The following is a 17,671-nucleotide window of genomic DNA, read 5'->3' as shown; positions in this document are numbered from 1 at the left end:
CTATTTCCGCTTCGTCGAGTTTTCTTACTCTCGTCAAGCTTTAGGTATTTCCGAAATTCGTAAACATGTTGTCTGTGAACACAGCCGCAATTAATCAGTTGTTAATTGCTCGGCTTATCAAAATATTTGCGATAGTTTGGTAATCGAGACCCGAAATTAGCGTCGGAGATGATTGACGGTCCGTCAAGATGCACATTTGTCGCAAAAAGTGGTGTCGTGCAACACCTACACTTTGTGCGTGCGCTTTAATAACTCAGGTTGATTGTGAAGTTTTCTGAAAGGTATTTTCCACGTCCCTTGAGGCTTTGCTGTGTGAATCGTTGATGAATAGTGCACATCCATGGAACAGATGGACGCATGACAGCTTCAGCACAATGCCTCTCGACAATGTGTATATTTACTCGCGTCGCTCTTCCGACCATTGTCCTCGGATTAATTACAATATCAAAAACGATGATAAGAAGGTGTCAGAAAGAAAATTCCGTAAATTAATTAACAGCGAAGGGAGACTGAACATGAGAACAAACAGGAAGCTGGTATTATGCTCATTACGCAAATAAAGTCGTTTAGAGGCTCTAATTTCGAAAAATGCAGAAGGGAAGGTAGACACCCTTACATCATCTTGTAATCCCCCTCAAGGGCTGCGTAGTGAGGCTGGAAATGAAACAATTTGTTCAGGAAGATTGAATGGGTTAATTTAAAACGTTTCTAAATTTTTTGTGCAACGGTACAAAATGTAGGCCATAATTTTGGCACAACGCCTCAAATGTCCGTAAAAAATAACAATTCAAAGGTGTTTTGTTCGATTAAAATATTTTGCAAAAATGGTGGAGGCGCCGGGATAACACAATGCCACCACTGAATACATTTTTTTCGTCACTGATTCAGTATTTACATTATAAATCACAGGAACCTTTAGTTAAATAATAAAATTTTTAACTTTTTGACACAGGAACAATGCTTTGGATAAAATAAAAATTTTGAATCAATTTTTCACTTTCAAAACTGCGACATTACTAATCGTCAAAAAAATCTTTAAATTGATTAAAATAACAATTTTTGTTTTAAAATGGCAAAAAGGGGTCAAATTACAAAAACAGTATTAAAAAAGTTGTTTCAAAAGAACTTGGAGCACTCATTCTTTCAAATAACTCGTGGCTAACGCCACTTGCTCTTGAAATTGAATTCGTGTTTCGAGACTGGTCTTATGAAACTTGTTTTTTAATATACTATTTTACTTTATAAATTGAAACATTACCAATCGTCACAAAAATCCCTAAATCGAATAAAATAACATTTTTATTTTTATTTGTATTTTATTATTTTTGTTCAAAAACGCAAAAAGGGGTCAAATTACATAAAAAATAGTAAACAACACTTATCATAAGATTTTGAAGCATTTATTCTTTCAAATAACTCGTGGTTAACGTCACTCTTTTATTAAACTTGAATTTTTAAATAATTAATAATAATAATAATAATAATTAGTCTTCAACTTAACCCAATACAAAAAAGAAATACTAGGAAAATAAAATAATTATAATAAACAACATAAGAATAAATGTGACAAAAAATAAAAACATAACAACAAAAGAAAATGAAAAGAGGAAAAGAAATAATAGTAAAACAAAAAATAACATTTTTTATGAGCTGTTTGTCTGCTTACTTCAAAAGCAAAAATTGGACTACTTGGACTACTTTGCGAAAACTGTTATAAAAAGCGATTTGAAATGCTCATTTAATTTATTGTAGACAGGAACTGCATTATAATTATACGAACGTTAAAACATAACCAATTGAAAATATGGTATGGAGAATAAATTATGAAATCTTAGATTTGAGTTGTGGATATTAAATATATACAGGGTGTATCAGAAAGGGTGTGTTAATTTTAATACTTATTTATAAGTTTCACGGTTTTCCATCTTTATTTTGTATAAATGAGCCAGTCAGTGTTTACTAATTACTTTGTATTCACAGCAACAATCTTCATTGTTGTTTTAAATTGTTTAAATTGTTCGTTTCTACCACAACGAAAATAGTTCTGCTCTTTTATTTTTGTATCCATAGGCGGGTACACGTTTCTGTATGTTATTTTTTTTCGTAATTTTAAGTAAATTTAGTATTTTTTTATTGAAAAATTACAAATAGAAAAAATGTTGTATTTGTTGAGCTCTGTTACCTGTTAAAATTTTTTGTGCAAGAGTGCAAAATGAAGCCAATAATTTCGGAATATCGCCTCAAGTGTTCGTAAAAAATGACAATTCAAAGCTGTTTCGATCGATTAAAACAATTTGCAAAAATGGTGGAGGCGCCGGGATAACACAATGCTACCGCTAAATACACTTTTTTCATCACTGATTCAGTGTTTACATTATAAATTGCAGAAACTTTTAGTTAAATAATAAAATTACACTTTTCAATTTTTTGAGACAGAAAAAATGCTTTGGATAAAAAAAAATTAATCAATTTTTCACTTTTAAAATTGCGACATTACCAAACGTCACAAAGATCTCTAAAATCGATTAAAATAACTATTTTTGTTTAAAAACGGCAAAAAGGAAGAAAATTACAGAAAGACTTTGAAGTACTTATTCTTCAAAATAACTCGTGGCTAACGCCACTCGTTTTTGATTTCGTGCTTTAGGATTGGTTTTATGAAACTTGTTTTTTAGGATACTGTTGTAGATGTTTTTTTAATTACATTTTTCTTTTCCGTATTGTCTACTTTATTCTATTTTTGTGAGATACTGGGGCCAACAATAAAATACGTTTCCGCTATTACAAATTACTTGGACCTAATTGTAACAAAACCCTCGTTTCGCGAAGCGAATCAATTCCGACCGCTACCTCCTTAATAAATCATAATCATTTAATTTTTATTAGAGAGGCTCAGTCTCTTTCCCGGAAGCTCGTTTTCGAGTATTAATAAAGATTTATATTGTTTTCGTTTGGGGGAGTGTAAAAAGGATTTGGGATTAAGCTCACGTTCCCCATGATATTAAAATTTGTTGTATAGTTGGTAAAATTGAGGTACCCTCCAGTTAAGCGCCATAATTTAACTCCCATAATGAAAAAACCTCGCAATAAGTTAATCTGATTTCGGCGGCCAATTCGGCCTTGCTTTTTCAATCTAGCATCCCCGAGGTGCCCCAATCAATTTAGGACGCTTGACTTGCTCGTCCTTGTAAAACCGAGTGAGTTTGTGGTGTGTGATATTGTAAATACTCCGTTTCGAGGGGTGTATTCAGAGAATCTCTATTTTTGTTCCGCTGTCGATGTTTATTGATTTAGGTCGGGTGCATTCAAACAATGCGAGCGTGTTTATAAACAGGGATGGAGAATTGGGGCGAATTTTGCAAAATTTTATTCGCAAACACGAAGAAAGGCTGCAAAAAATAATAAAAAGCGGCGTAAAAAGGATATAAAATTCACATTGGGATAAAAGGGCTATTTGTCAAGCACCTGCAGCGTGAAGGATGAGCCAAGTTTAAATCTGCCGGACTCGAAGATTTGTACATTTGAATAATTTTTTCGCCGGGAATGTTTAAAATAATGTTAATTAATTCATCGTGTCTTTTTTCCGCTTGTGCAAGTTGAAACTTTTACGACTAGTTTCGCTTAATATTCTAACGAGCTTGCTAATTTTCATATCTTTATTAATTTTTTGCTTATTTTAAAAGTCAAACTCAAAGTCTCGCTCCGAGAAGCAAACAAAACGAAATCCTGCAAACTTTTTAATTCCGGCAGATCGGCTCGTAAACACGTCAACAACGAAATAAATCCCCTTGACAATAAGAAAAATCAAATTGTTTTTAACAGTCCGTTATTACGGTTCATTGATTGTTAAAAATTGGAAAAGTTGCGGAGTCATAAACGTCGTAAAACCCAAATTTACATCCAGCGAATGGACCCAAAGTTCAAACTTCTTGTGTTAATTAAAAACAAATCGTTTCACTTTCGCTACGTACTATTCCTCTTTCCAATTAAAACTCTCGGCTAGGTTTCCACTTAATTGAAAATTGATTGTGGCTCGGCCTCTCTGTTGACAATTCATGCAATTTCACCACTGGCTCGCATTAAAGTGCAGCCATTAAGACGACCCCCCGGAATTGATTAATGTCCTCGGGAAAATGTTTAAAACCTCACAACTTCGCGCAATAACCGGATTCTTCTCATCTAACTTTGTGGAAACTTTTCTAATGTTGCCATATTGTGGCTATTGGATTCGCATCATGCAGCCGTGCTCCAAATGACAGTTTATTGGCGGCTTTTTTCCTGATGTTTCACTCCGAAACTGAGCGAATCGATCGTAAATTGTTAATAACCAGAACCGTCAATCCATTTGCGCAAATAAAAGCGCCACTCGCTCAATTAATTAAAAAAACACTGTGATGTATCCATTACGCGCTGAAATTTCCTCCGAATTGTTCAAGTTTGCTCAGCTTATTGTTTGTGTGTTCTAGTCGGTGGTCGAGGGTCGGAGATGGTAGCGAGTTGTGGAAATGGTCGGATTTGACTATTTTCAAACTTGCGGCAAGGATTAGTAGTCGGTGTACTATTATCGTTAGTTTACGTACTTAATGTCGTGTCCTGTTAGTTTGTTCGGGCTCTGATCGGATTTGCGTTACTCACACTTGACCCGATAATTTATCGGTTATTACAATTCCGGAATTTCAAATTTTTACAAGATAGGAAATAGTTTTCCGATATGGATTCAAGTGGGAAATGGCGGATGCGCCGGCTGATGCCACACTCGGAAGCAATCTAATGAGCCGTCACAAAGCATAAATCACGGCTTTATTTAATCAAATTTTGTTACGCACTTTATTATAACACAAGTGGCGTTGTCGGTGGGCCCAAAGTGCCCTAAAATTGAAGACTAAGGAGCTTGCTATAAATAGGCATACACTACACATAAGAATTTTATTTCGCTGAACAACTACTAAAATTCTTGTATTTTTTGTATTCTGTAGTGAAGATAATATTAATCCTATTATGTTCAATTTTTAAAAAAAGTATAGCAAACAAATTTTACATGCAATAGAGATTGAAGGAGTTTCTAATTTAACGGAAGGAAGACAACATATAGATTTTTTTTCCAAAACAAACCCACCGCTAGTTCTTCATCTATAAGGTCTTTACTTCAAAAAGAGATGAAACTAGAAAAACTTTCAAATGTTCAACTGCAGCACTTAGTTTCGTTGGAGCATTTAAAAGTTCTTAGATTGCAAAAAAAAATAACTTAAGGGTAACAAAAAAAATTTTTTGTAGAATTTTAAAATTGAAACATGTTAAATAAGATAACTATCCAATAGCGTTAACTGTTAAATAAATGTGGTCCTTACTGTTTTCCAGATTTCAGTTAGAACTTATTCATCAGATAAACTATCTGGGGCCTATTTCATAAAACTTTTTTACAAGTGATATACTTCCCTAGTAGCACAGTTTTACCGAGTTATCTTTCGGTTACTATAACGTTATATAACCACAATACACAAATCTAACCATTGGTTATGTTAGACTTAGTTTATATAACAGTTATCTAACCATGGTTACGTTTAGCGTCTATAACCATGATTATATTACGATTAGATAACTGTTATGTTTCTTTAGCAATATGGCCCAAGCTAGATTTAGGTTATATATCAGTGCTCTAACCATGGTTATGTCTAGCGTATACAGCAAAGGTTATGTGACGGTTATATAACTGCTATGTATGTAATGCAATATAGCGTATGCTAGATTCAGTTTATATATCGGTGATCTAAGCATGGTTATGTTACAGTTATGTTTAATATTCGCCGACATTTTATAATAATAATTACAAAACAAAATAAGTGATCTAAGAAATTTTTGGTTATATAGTAAAAAATTATCTAGTTTGTTGGTTGTAAAATGCATTTAATTGTGATTTTTGCTTTTTCTTTACTTCTACGTGTTGCAAACACGTGAATCGTCATCTATATTTATTGTTTATCATGTAAGTAGAGTACAATTTGAATTTATATTTAATTGAAAGCTGAAAAATGTTTGCCTAAATGTATTTTTGTTTTGACCACAAAAAAATTAATCTGTCAAAACAAGCAAATTATTCTAAGAAATGAATTTTTTCTCACTATCTACCTACCGACCCTTTAATCCTACAATGGGTTTGGAGAATTTGTCCAAAGCTGAGAAAACAATGAAGAAAACAGTAAACAATACGTTTTTGAAAATAGTAATACTTTAGTTCCTGATAACTGTAATTTGTTAACAGTTTGACAAACTCTTGTTCTTTGGAGGAAAAAGATAACACTGACTACGTTAGAAGTTTTGCCGTAAGATGGCATTTCACCTTTCCTTCTTCGGTCTTAACATAAGTAATTTTATGTTAGTTCTGGTCATCGATCGTTTTCTTGCAGAAGTCGTTCCTAAAAATTCTTTTGGAATTTTTCAATATGGAATCAACAAAACACTGAACAATTTTTATTGTGCACTAGTGATGCTGTGCACTCCAAAGAGGCTGGATAGAAGCAATAATTTATTTCTCCTAAATATTTAAGATTTTAATTTGTAATAAAATCTACTGAGATTGTTTAAATAAACTTTAGGCAAAAGTTATATAAGGGCAATATAATGGTTAGATCACTAAGCATAACCGAAATATAAGCGAGATGTAAAGGAAATTATGTAACCCAAATTTAACCACGCCTAGATAAAGGTTAGATGAAGACACATATCCGCAATATAACCAAGATGTAAGAAGAGTTATATAACCGCAACATAATCGCGCGTAGATAACGGTTAGATAAAGTGGTTAACTAACAGTTAGCTTATAAAAGCGTCACATTTGGGAATTGGCGGTTATATTGGAAGGTTTCATCTCGGTTATACAAGTGTGCTACTAGGGTTGTCACTTATATACTTTTTACATTTACATAGTAAATAATAAACTTCTCACTTGTAAAAATCAAGTTGTAATTTCTATGAAACTGGCCCCTGGACAAAATTTATTCGATTCAAAAATTTCTTTACTTTTTCCAAAAAAAGCTAGGCTTTTCTTGAGCGTTCTCTTTTGCCGTTGTAGCTTACTAGAATTATTCTTCTTAACAAATTAACGCGCACAAATCCCAAATTTAACACTTTTTGCACTGTCATTACTAGAAACATCGTATTCAGCTAACTGACTGAATAATAACGGACCGAAGTTTGGTGAAACAATTTTTGATTTAACTAATAAATAAAAATTATTGGCCAAATAACTAACTGACGATTTATTTACCGTTGGTGAAACCGACCCTACAAGTCATATACTCGTACATTCAACATAAATCACGCCAGTCAAACATTATAACTTTACCTTGTGCCAAGTAAAGAAACCTTGTCAAGCAACTGATCTCCTTATTAATTAGAAAATAAACAAATAAATGAGATAGAAAGGGGTGTATTTTTATTATCATATCAATTCGAAATCGGTTAGGTTCAACTTTTACCCAAGTGAATTTCCGCCGTTCAGTGAAATAAGAACTGTTGAAGAAATAGGCACACTGCCTGAACCGAGAATCGGAAGCTCATCTGACTTTGTTCTAGCTGTGGTAAGATCTAAGAAAAATTCACGAAATCCTTTATCGTCGAGGACGTAACCAATAGTACGAATGTAAAAACCTCCACTTTCTCTGGGAAAATGTTCCACAAACTGGCCTTTAATTACCGGAAACTGTTCAAAACTGTCGTTTTCTTTTTGCATTATGGATTCTTCATAACGTGCATTGTAACTGAAGTCGGGAGTTATTGTACGAATCCTACAATTTTTTTAATAAAACAAAAGACATTAGCTTTTTACCTCAAAATATAATTATCCGTTTCATCAAATTCGAATTTATTTGCGTGCGAAAATTTGTTCTCGTCAGTTTCTATTTCGGGCCCTGGTAAACCCAGTTGTTGGTAGTCTTGGAGTGGGCCATATTTTGCTATTGTTTCGTCTAGTACATGCAAATCTTCGGTTATTGGTTCTTCGTCACAAATAAGGACCGGTATGAGAGTAAATCCAAATAGCAAGTAAAACTGGAAGTAATTTATAATTATAGCATTATTATGTGGATTTTTTATATTTTATAAAAGTTAAAATTACCAAAGTCATGGTGTTCTGCTGTTGGGTGGAATAAACAGATTGCTACACAAAATTGCATCAATTTGCGTCATCTGGCGGATAATGTACGTCAATTAAGTTATTATTTGCAGAAAGTTTTTTATTTCGCTGAACATGCAAGTAAATATCCCTATTTTCGATTAAAATAGTACATTATGTAGCTTGTTTTTAAGCGTCAAGTTTTATTAAACGCAGGCGAAGCGTAGCGGAGCGAAGGTTTAACAAATTGAGTGACTATTAAGTTTATAAACCGAATTGCATACTATACTTTTAACAAATATAGAACTTACTTCAGTCCGTGACTATAACACACGAAGTCACAGCTTCTCAAGGTGTGTTTAAAAAATCATTTAGCTTCATGGAAAGATATACCGCAAATGACATTTTAAAGAGTAGAAAAATGTTTTTTCTACTTTGGTTTCACAAATTGTTCATTGTGAAACTGAAAGTAGTGTCACAAAGAAAACTTTAGTGCAACTCTTTTTAGTAACTTTTTAGGAGTTGTATTGGCAGTGCTAGGCTGGGTGTCATCAGTCATCACTGTAATTTAGTCTGTGATCTGTCAGTTTATTGATAAAGCCTGAATAATTAACAAAATTAAAAGAAAATAGTTTGAACAGATTTTGATAAGTTAAACTAAACAAAAACAAACAACAATAAAAGAAAGTAGAAAAAATAGTATATTACACTCATTTTATAAGACTTAATTGTGGCACATATTTTATTGGAGCACGACGAAGGAGTGCTCCAAAACTATTCGTGCCACAAGAGAACATCTTATAAAACTCGTATATTAATACAGAGTGCTCAAAAACTGGCGCACCAACTCAGTGATACGTTGTTGAAAAGCATGAGTAGATTACGGGAAAAATCTTTAAAAAATTCCTAAATTCATACTTTAAAAAATCTAGAGCTACAAACTTATTTTGTTAACTTCTTCAGTTTTCATTGTTTTTTAATGTTTTTATGTTTCACACTAAGTAACTGTTTTGTAATAAAACAATGAATTGTAGATTTTAGCAGTTTTTTAAATTAAAAAAATAAAATTCAGCAAAAAAACACAATTTGTAGATGTGGGAATTATTTTCTAGGAAACCGTTTCAAAAATAATTGATTTTTATTGTTGATCAAATTCTATTGCGATCACGACTGTTAAACAACGTTGCCATTTATTATTTATTTAAAATCTACCAAAAACTTTATTTAAAATTTTTTTTTACTATGTTTACCTTGAGTTGGTGAACCGGTTTTTGAGCACTCGGTATATTATTATCTACTTTGGTTTCACAAATTGTTCATTGTGAAATTAAAAGTAGTTTCACAAAGAGAACTTTTGTGCAACTTCTTTTAGTAAATTTTTAGGAGTTGTATTCGCAGTACTGGACTCACTTTTTCAAAAAGAAAACGCCATTCGTTTTTGAAATTAAATTGGTGTTTCTCGACTAGTCATATGACACTTGTTTTATAATATACTATTAACATATTCTTTAGATGTCAAGCATTTAAGAGACCTATATTTTTTCAAGTATTTGTATTTCGTAAGTTGTAGTCTGAACATTTACATCTTTCTATAACTAGAAGCCAGCAAAAGCACAGCCCATTTTCCTTTAATTTTTTTTATAACTTAATGGAGTGACAATTATATGTCGCTCTTGAACAAAAGTACAGAAAAACCTATTGCAGAAATTTAAAATAGCAGAAAATATTTTTATACTCAAAGTTTTATCATAGTGGCTTGAAAAACGTTGTATTGTGGCATTTCTGTGGAAATTGTAATCGGTTAATTGGATGCTTGTGAGGTGGGATTGAAAATAGTGTCGCCGCTGTGGCAATCCGTTCTTGTGCAATTTTTTCCGCTCGCAGGCCGATTAAATCCGTCAGACTATAACTCATCTTTAAAGACGTCAATTTGAATTTGATTGATTATAGCGGAACGCCGTCACAAACTCATCATTTTTTATGTAAATCTCCTTTTATTTACATGAGAAAATGCAAATAACTCGGTGAAGGCAAACAGAATAACTGTAGAGATTTTTAAATTGCAAATTCTTCCAAGGTGCTTTTTCGTCGACAATACGCCGCTTAAACGCACAAATACAAATCGAGCAATAAATTCCGAGGGCCAATCCGGCCCTGGCGTCACTTCCTTTCAATTTTTAATGAGTCGAGGGAATCTTGACCCTCGTCAAGATCGGTCAGAGTTTACTTTATTCATTCGCCTGTCGTTATTTCTGACGGCCGAACGTTTCAAGAAACTGTTTTATTGCTATTCCATAATATTTCTTCGGGAGTCAAGATGGCGCACCGCCCAACTCATTAGCAGGGTTGAAATCATTACCGAGTTTGCTCGTTCCAGCTCTTACACCAGCCGCTGAACTTGTCATTATATATCCGAGCTTTAACAATAAAGCTCGACACTAGAGCCGCTAATGCGTCATTTCTTTTGTTGCCGGGAGCATCATTAAGACTTGCGCATTTTTCTTAATTCCAATTAATCTCCACCGCGGAAATATGGATTCTGCGGCCGATAGTTTTTGCCAAGATCGGAGCTTTGCACGGACGGCTGGACGCACTTTTTTCCCAGCGGAAATGGAGAAAGTTTGCTTGCTGGTTTTGTCTTTTTATTATTGCTGCATAAGCTGGACAAATCACTTATTACAGTTTTCTGGGACATTTTCGGAGACTCGTTTAGGTAATGAATTTTAAATTGGATTACCGAGTCGGCTCGAGAAAAAATTAATCAACATAATAGGCACAGGGCTTTGTGCGTGCCAATCCCTTCACTCGACGATTCGATCAGTGCAAGTACTCAGAACTAGTTAGTTGGGCCACCCTGTAGGCGCGGCCTTCAGGCGATCCATAATAGAGCGTCATAATTAGCCATCGCCGCCATTCATCAGCAACTGTACTCTCCATTCATGTATGAAGCAACAGCGAAAGCTCTCGTGTTCGCCTCGTCCGAGCTTTCAGTACGCTCCTGTAATAATTTATGTCCGTTCTTGCGTATCCTCCCAAATAATCCGTTTATCGGCTCGTGATTTGATCACCCCTCTCGTCTGCAAACGAACGAAATTATTTGAAACACACAGCAGCGAAAGAATTGGGAAAAAAGCTCATTGGCAACCATTAAAGCGACTTAGAGAGGCGAATTGACTTGCAGAACGCGTGCGGCACTCCACTTTACCGCCGGCATATTTTACAAGTCGGTGAGGTAGTGTGTTTTTTGGCCGACCCCAAACTACTTGAATACTAATAATACAAATGAATGGTGGAAATCGAGCGGGCCGCCCCCATAAACAAGCCGTCGATTGGGATAGCGGGCTTTGTTCGACAAGAAAAAATGGGCTGGTGGTCTTCCGACGGCTCAAATTGAATTGTGGAGGAAAAATCGACCGAGACAGGCGATATTCTCCGTCGTCGAGCTTTAATTAAATTTGAATTACAATTTTAATTGATTTACACGTTCAATAAAATTCAGTTTTTCGGCGAGCTGAAGAGGCACAATGCGATTAAATCGTAAAAGCTGATGGAAATTTATTCACTTATGTAATTTAAAAGAGCACCTCGACGTCTCAGGTGGTTAAAACCCGCTTTTTAACTATCGAACTCTTGGCAAAAATCCTATTAGCGAGCTCCTTTTTAAGATAAACAATTCAGACGACGGGAATTGTTTCCGATCAAAGCTGCGTGAAAATAATAAACGGCTTTCAGCATATCAAAAGTGGGGGTTTCGACGAGCACGAAAAAAGGAAGCTTTTACAAATGAGAAGAGAATTGATTTTCTTCGACGGTCATTTGTCTCGACGATGTCGACACTCGCTGATTAACTGACTAAGGCAATGGCTCGATTGGGAAACTTTCCTGCAACACAATGAATCGAAAGCAAAGCTGCCGAAAACAAAAGGCCGAAGAGGAGGGCCCAGATCTCGAATGTCAACGATTCGATACCAAAACAAAGCCCAAAGAGCCCAGCTGAATGCTAATTCTTCGCAGAATCTGAAAAAGAAACAATAACAAGCTTTGATAACTATTCCTAACAGGAAAAATCTGAATACAAAATTGCCGGATGCACCATGATTAAACATTTCCAGTTAATTTGCCTAAAACTAAAGTAACTAAAGTGCTATCAGCCACAAATCCTTTTCATACAGGAATTAAATATCTGACATTATGCCACTTTGGCGCCCAAATTTAAGTGTAGAATTGCTAAAATATTGTCTCTCTCAATTTTTTTTTCTTTGAAGGAATTAATAATTTCTTCCATGCAACTTTGTCAGTAGTTTCTAATCATGATCAGGGCACAGAATGCTTTTATCAGATATTAAATATGCAAAATGCCTCTTGCAGGAATCAAAACATAAAAGTTGGAAACCACTGCAAAATTGGTGGATGCGCCGGGATTAAAATAACCAACTTTAGTAAATCGCAAAATATTAAATTTAGTTAATGATTAATAAAAAACTGGCTTATGCGCCGTACATTTCTATTAGCACTAAGCCACAGATAACTCAAAAAACATAAAATTTTAAAGCATAGTAGTTTTTTTCAGGCATACATAGAATTAAGCAACTTTTAGGAAAACGCACAAAATTACTTTTTTTAGGAGAGGTAAAAGTCATGAAATTTACGCTGCATCAATGGCCACTTTTGCCATTTTCAGATGTCCAAAATTTTCAAAAGATTCGTGCGTAAAACTTGGTATATCTGACAAATTCATTATTCTGTTTGAATTTAAATAAAGGGTTTAGAAAAATATTATCTCAGTACTTTACGTTATTTTGAGTTGTTTCTACACCTGTTACAATTGTCTATTTTAGAATGGTCAATCATATTTCAGAAAAGTTATTTGTAGATATAATTCACCTTTTCTGAAATATATTTGAAACTTTCTGAAATACAATATAGATTTGGTGCTGTCTGAAATTAATCTAATACATTTTGAACTACATATATTAGAAACGGTGTAGTTTATAACATTATATACGTATACAACGTGTTAGGGAATGGTTTAGCAAAATTTTTAAGGTGATAGAAACTGGCAAGACAAATCGATTAAGCAAAATTTATTAAATCAAAAATGCATAGTTTTTCCAAAAAATCGTTCTAAAATTTATGTCTCAAATTTTGAGAACCGTTGAACAAGAATTATAAAAATTAGCCTAAATTTTAATATTATTGCCAAAACAGCAAAGATAAATTCACTTCTTGGTCTACTGAGTTATTCCTCTATTTCAATTTGTGTTTTGTGGTTAAATTTTACGAAAAAAAATCACAAAAACCTTTTTTGCCAGGATCGAGATTCGAACCTACCACACAACGGAACATGTTTGTTACCACTATCTCCACTTTATTTAATGAAAAAATTAACTACTAATAAATTTCCATAGGCCACACAGTGGCTCTCAACAAGTGGGTTTTTAAAAATTTCTGAAGAAAGTACGCTCTTTTTGGAAAAATGATGATAAGGATTTTGAACTCGTCTGATCTTGACAAATTCACATACAAAATATTGCTAAGCCATTCCCTAACACCCTGTATATTATTTAGTTAACATGTTTTTTTACCATTTTTGAATAATGATATCATGAACCTACCACGTTTGTACAATAGGTATTATTTATTCAAACCACTGCATTTGAGCAATTAATGGTCTTTTTTTTCTCAAAAGATTTATTGTTTAGCTAAAAAATTTTGAGAGAAATTGCCATAATTTATAAGCGTTTACTTTTTATGTATTTAATCACCTTTTACTAATGGCTCAAAATTCTATAACGAAATAACTTTGTTTACACTATGTTTTTTAAAGACTCTATTAAATAAATATTAGTTGAATACGGCTATAAGAATTATTTACATTTTAATGGCACGGCATAACATCATCCAATTTTTTACAAAAGTGCCACCATTCTTGATATTTCTTTACATTTAGTGATAAATTTGCTTTGTCATAGCATTTACCATGCTTTATATGCAAAAACTCATTTTCGACAAAATGTCATATCCGAACTCTTCATTACTAAGAAATTAAACATCGTATTATTCCAGAAGTTTATATTTAAATTATATTTGTAGTTATTATTAACAAGTTTTAAAGTGTCACTAATTTTCTTGAAAATATGACCGGAAAAGATTTGTTGGTTATTTGGGGGAGGGAGTAATTAATATTCATAGTTTTCGCAACGTTTCGATTTTTTGTTAAATCTTCATCAGGTTGCAATATTTACTCATGTTGCTTGTACTTGACATAGCACACATACGTGGCAACCTGATGAATATTTTATAGAAAATCGAAACGTTGCAAAAAATATAAATTTTTAATTACTCCCTGTCCTAAAAACTAACAAGTTCACATATGGTTTTTATCAGACTTTAAACGTACAAATCATTTCAAGTAGGAATTTAAATATTTACTTGTTTCGAGCGATGCAGGCATAAAAATGGTGGATGCGCCGGGATCGAACTACATTATTATAACTTTGTACGACTTTTTCGGGGTTTTTACACTTAAATTTCCACAGTAAATTCTAAAATATCAGTCGCTGGTTACTGGCAATTCAAGTAAAAAAATTTCATGTGGAACAGCCAGTTTTTGGGTCAATAATCTGACGCCTGTTCTGGCGTTCTCTCGTGATTTCTTTCTCGGCAAAAAGCATCTTTAGGCTTTTCCCTTGTTTCTCGAAATGTAAAAATTGTGTTTCCATGTCAAAGTTGAAGAACATCCGGACATTTCGCGATATTATCGCATTAAAATTGTATCGTTCTATTGACTGGAGAATATAAATAGCCCCACATTACCCTCGTTTCGTGTCAAAAAACTGTAGGAAATATCGCAGTGCATCCTCGAACAATTTATTTAATGCGTTCTGAAACTCCAATTCCGACACGAACTCCTTGGTGTTTATCTTTAGTTCGTTTAAAACGCGAAAATTCGCTGGTGATTTTGCGTCAGGTCTACCAACCCATCCCGACCACATGCGCCAGCTTTACGTGTCGGCAATGAGCGGGCAATAATCGTTCGGCGGAATTAAATCGTCGAGTTTTTTTGTTCCTAAATACGTGTTTCAATTCGGACAAGTGTCGGTTATTGGTAATAGTCGGCCATGGCCGGCGATTATCACGTCAACAATGCAGTCGACGGTCCGTCTCAGGCGGCTGCGTCCGATACATAACGCACGCTGGATCCGGTCGAAGATTAAAAGGTGATTTAAGAGAGGCGCAGCAACAGTGGGGATTGTCATTAGGGCGCTTTATGGATTATTAAAAGCGATTGTTGTTTTTATTGGGGCATTAAGAGGGACGGGGAGGGCCGTAAACGCAAACTGCCGCGTCATAAACTATCAACGCAATGATGCACACGACGATAATTCATCGCCTAGGACGCAAAAAGATTCAAAAACGGGCCTGATTCAATAAATAAAAGTGTAAGCGCCGCACTTTGCTGTAGGGTTCCATTGTGAGCTATTGATCAATGTTTTCGCATGTGATATTGTGCTATATAATTTATATCGCTGGGCTCTGAACGTGCCATACATGGTGAAATATAGACAAATAATTCTAATAGCCGAGCGGGTTTTGTGGCCATGCAATTGCCCGTGCACTTCTGTCAACCTCGTTACTTTCCAATTTCATGCAGGGAGAATATACGACGGACCGAATACAACTTTTGCCTTATCTCGAGCGCCAAATTGTTTACAACAACAATTTTATTTCGGAGAAATAACAGTTCAAATACACAAACAACGACACAGCCGGCGATGTGGCCAAATTATCCCAAACAAATATTTTTTCAATACAAAATTGTATTCACTTTGAAATGATTTTTAAAAATAATTATTGTAAAATGGTGGATGCGCCGGGCTGTGAATTTGTATTTGACAAGAATGTTAATTTAAAATTTTATTTTAAATTGGCCAATTTGTATAGAAAAATATTTACATTTACAAAAATATTTAGGTACATTGAACTCGTCATAAAATACAAATTTGTGAATATTAATTAAAAATATTATCTCTCCGTACAAAAGCAACTCAGCTGAAAATATATTATTATTTTTCTAAGCGTATTTTTGCTATTTTATTTTGGAGAAATAATGTTTCAAATATACTAACAAAGAATGAACTGCACAACTGGCAAATCTCAGGATTTTGTGAACCCAAAAAAATAGTACGGAGAGTAAAAATGAAGGCGCTTTGAGCGTTATATCGTCTCGGCGCCAAATTGTTCTAAATTAATGAAAACCAAACCAATTCACTAATTACTGGGAAAAAATGCAAAAATGTTGAGCTTTGCATTCTTACCAGACTGAGAAAAACTGACGACTAAAATTTTCATAAGAAACATGACAAAATTTTTTTTTTCAACCGTATCCTAATAAACATTTTACTTTTATAATATTCATGCCGGAATGTACTATTTTACCGGACTAGTCCGCTGGATAATTTTTCCCGGACTAGTCAGGTACAGAAAGGCTACATGAAGAATGAGGTATTGCAACGGCTGTCGTATTTTTAACTTTAACAATGACGTTAGATGCTCCTTCGAGATGAATAAATCCTTACACGGTTACAAAAAAAATGTTGTACTCATCACATCCGGAAACTGAACTCGTCTACTAAAATCTCATTTTCCGAGCAAAAGAAAAAATTTGCAAAGAAAAAATATGCTGAAGGGACGAATTTGTTTCATTCTACCGGTGACCAAGGAACGCAAAATTAATTTATATCTAGACTGTAGAAGATAGTAAATAATATGATGCCGTAGACTTTTTTTTATAGAAAATTTAATTTTATGTAACTTTGTTCCTTACAATTTTTTTGTATCTTCAACTGTATTCCTAGCGTTTTGATAAATTTGCGACGGTGCGTAAAAAACATTGCCTAGAATTATCAATTTGCGATCCGCCTTATATTTTTCTGAACGCTCGAATACGGTTAAAGACTCAAAAAAGGGGAAGAAATAAAGTTACAGAGAATTAAATTTTTTACAAAAAAGTCCGCGACACCATATTTAAATCTCTAACGGTTTAGGTATAAATTAAATTTTAATTTATGCCTAAACTGTAAAAGATAGAAATATGGTGTCGCAGACTTTTTTATCGGAAATTTAATTTTATGCAATTTTGTTCCTTCCACTTTTATTTATCTTCAACTGTATTCCCAGCGTTTTGATAAATATACGACAGTGCGCAAAGAAATATTGTTTACAATTATCAATTTGCGTTCACTTTATATTCTTCTGAACGCTGTGAATACGGTTGAAGATACAAAAAATTGTAAGGAACAATGTTATAGAGAATTAAATGGTTAAAAATGAAGATGTGGTCTCGCGGAGTTTTTCAAGAAAAATTTAATTCTCAAGAACTCTCTTCCTAACATTTTTTTCTTGCATCTGTAACCTTATTCGCACCATCTTACAAAATGTAGGGCAGAGTGCAAGTTGATAAATGTTTGAATTTTTTTAATATAGTTTCAGAAAAATTTTTGCTTTACGTTTATGTATTACTATTGGAAATTTAATACTCTATTTGCCTGTACTTTTTTG

At 33.8% G+C, this 17,671-nt stretch overlaps 1 protein-coding gene and 1 non-coding gene across 2 annotated transcripts in view; one reads left to right on the top strand and one right to left on the bottom strand.

The window, feature by feature from the left end:
• The window catches only part of Nlg3 (Neuroligin 3), a 142,063-nt gene that overhangs the window by 37,774 nt on the left and 86,618 nt on the right, over window positions 1-17,671 (top strand). The gene's annotated exons all lie outside the window — the stretch shown is intronic.
• LOC107397945 (uncharacterized) lies at window positions 7,411-8,209 on the bottom strand. Its single transcript, XR_010334215.1, has 3 exons — window positions 8,114-8,209; window positions 7,826-8,046; window positions 7,411-7,784 (listed from the first exon to the last, which is right to left on the bottom strand). It is a non-coding gene; the product is annotated as an uncharacterized LOC107397945 (transcript).

The sequence above is a fragment of the Tribolium castaneum genome, chromosome 5 (genome assembly GCF_031307605.1).
Source record: "Tribolium castaneum strain GA2 chromosome 5, icTriCast1.1, whole genome shotgun sequence".
Lineage (NCBI taxonomy): Eukaryota > Metazoa > Arthropoda > Insecta > Coleoptera > Tenebrionidae > Tribolium > Tribolium castaneum.
This window is presented reverse-complemented; position numbering and strand designations above follow the sequence as displayed.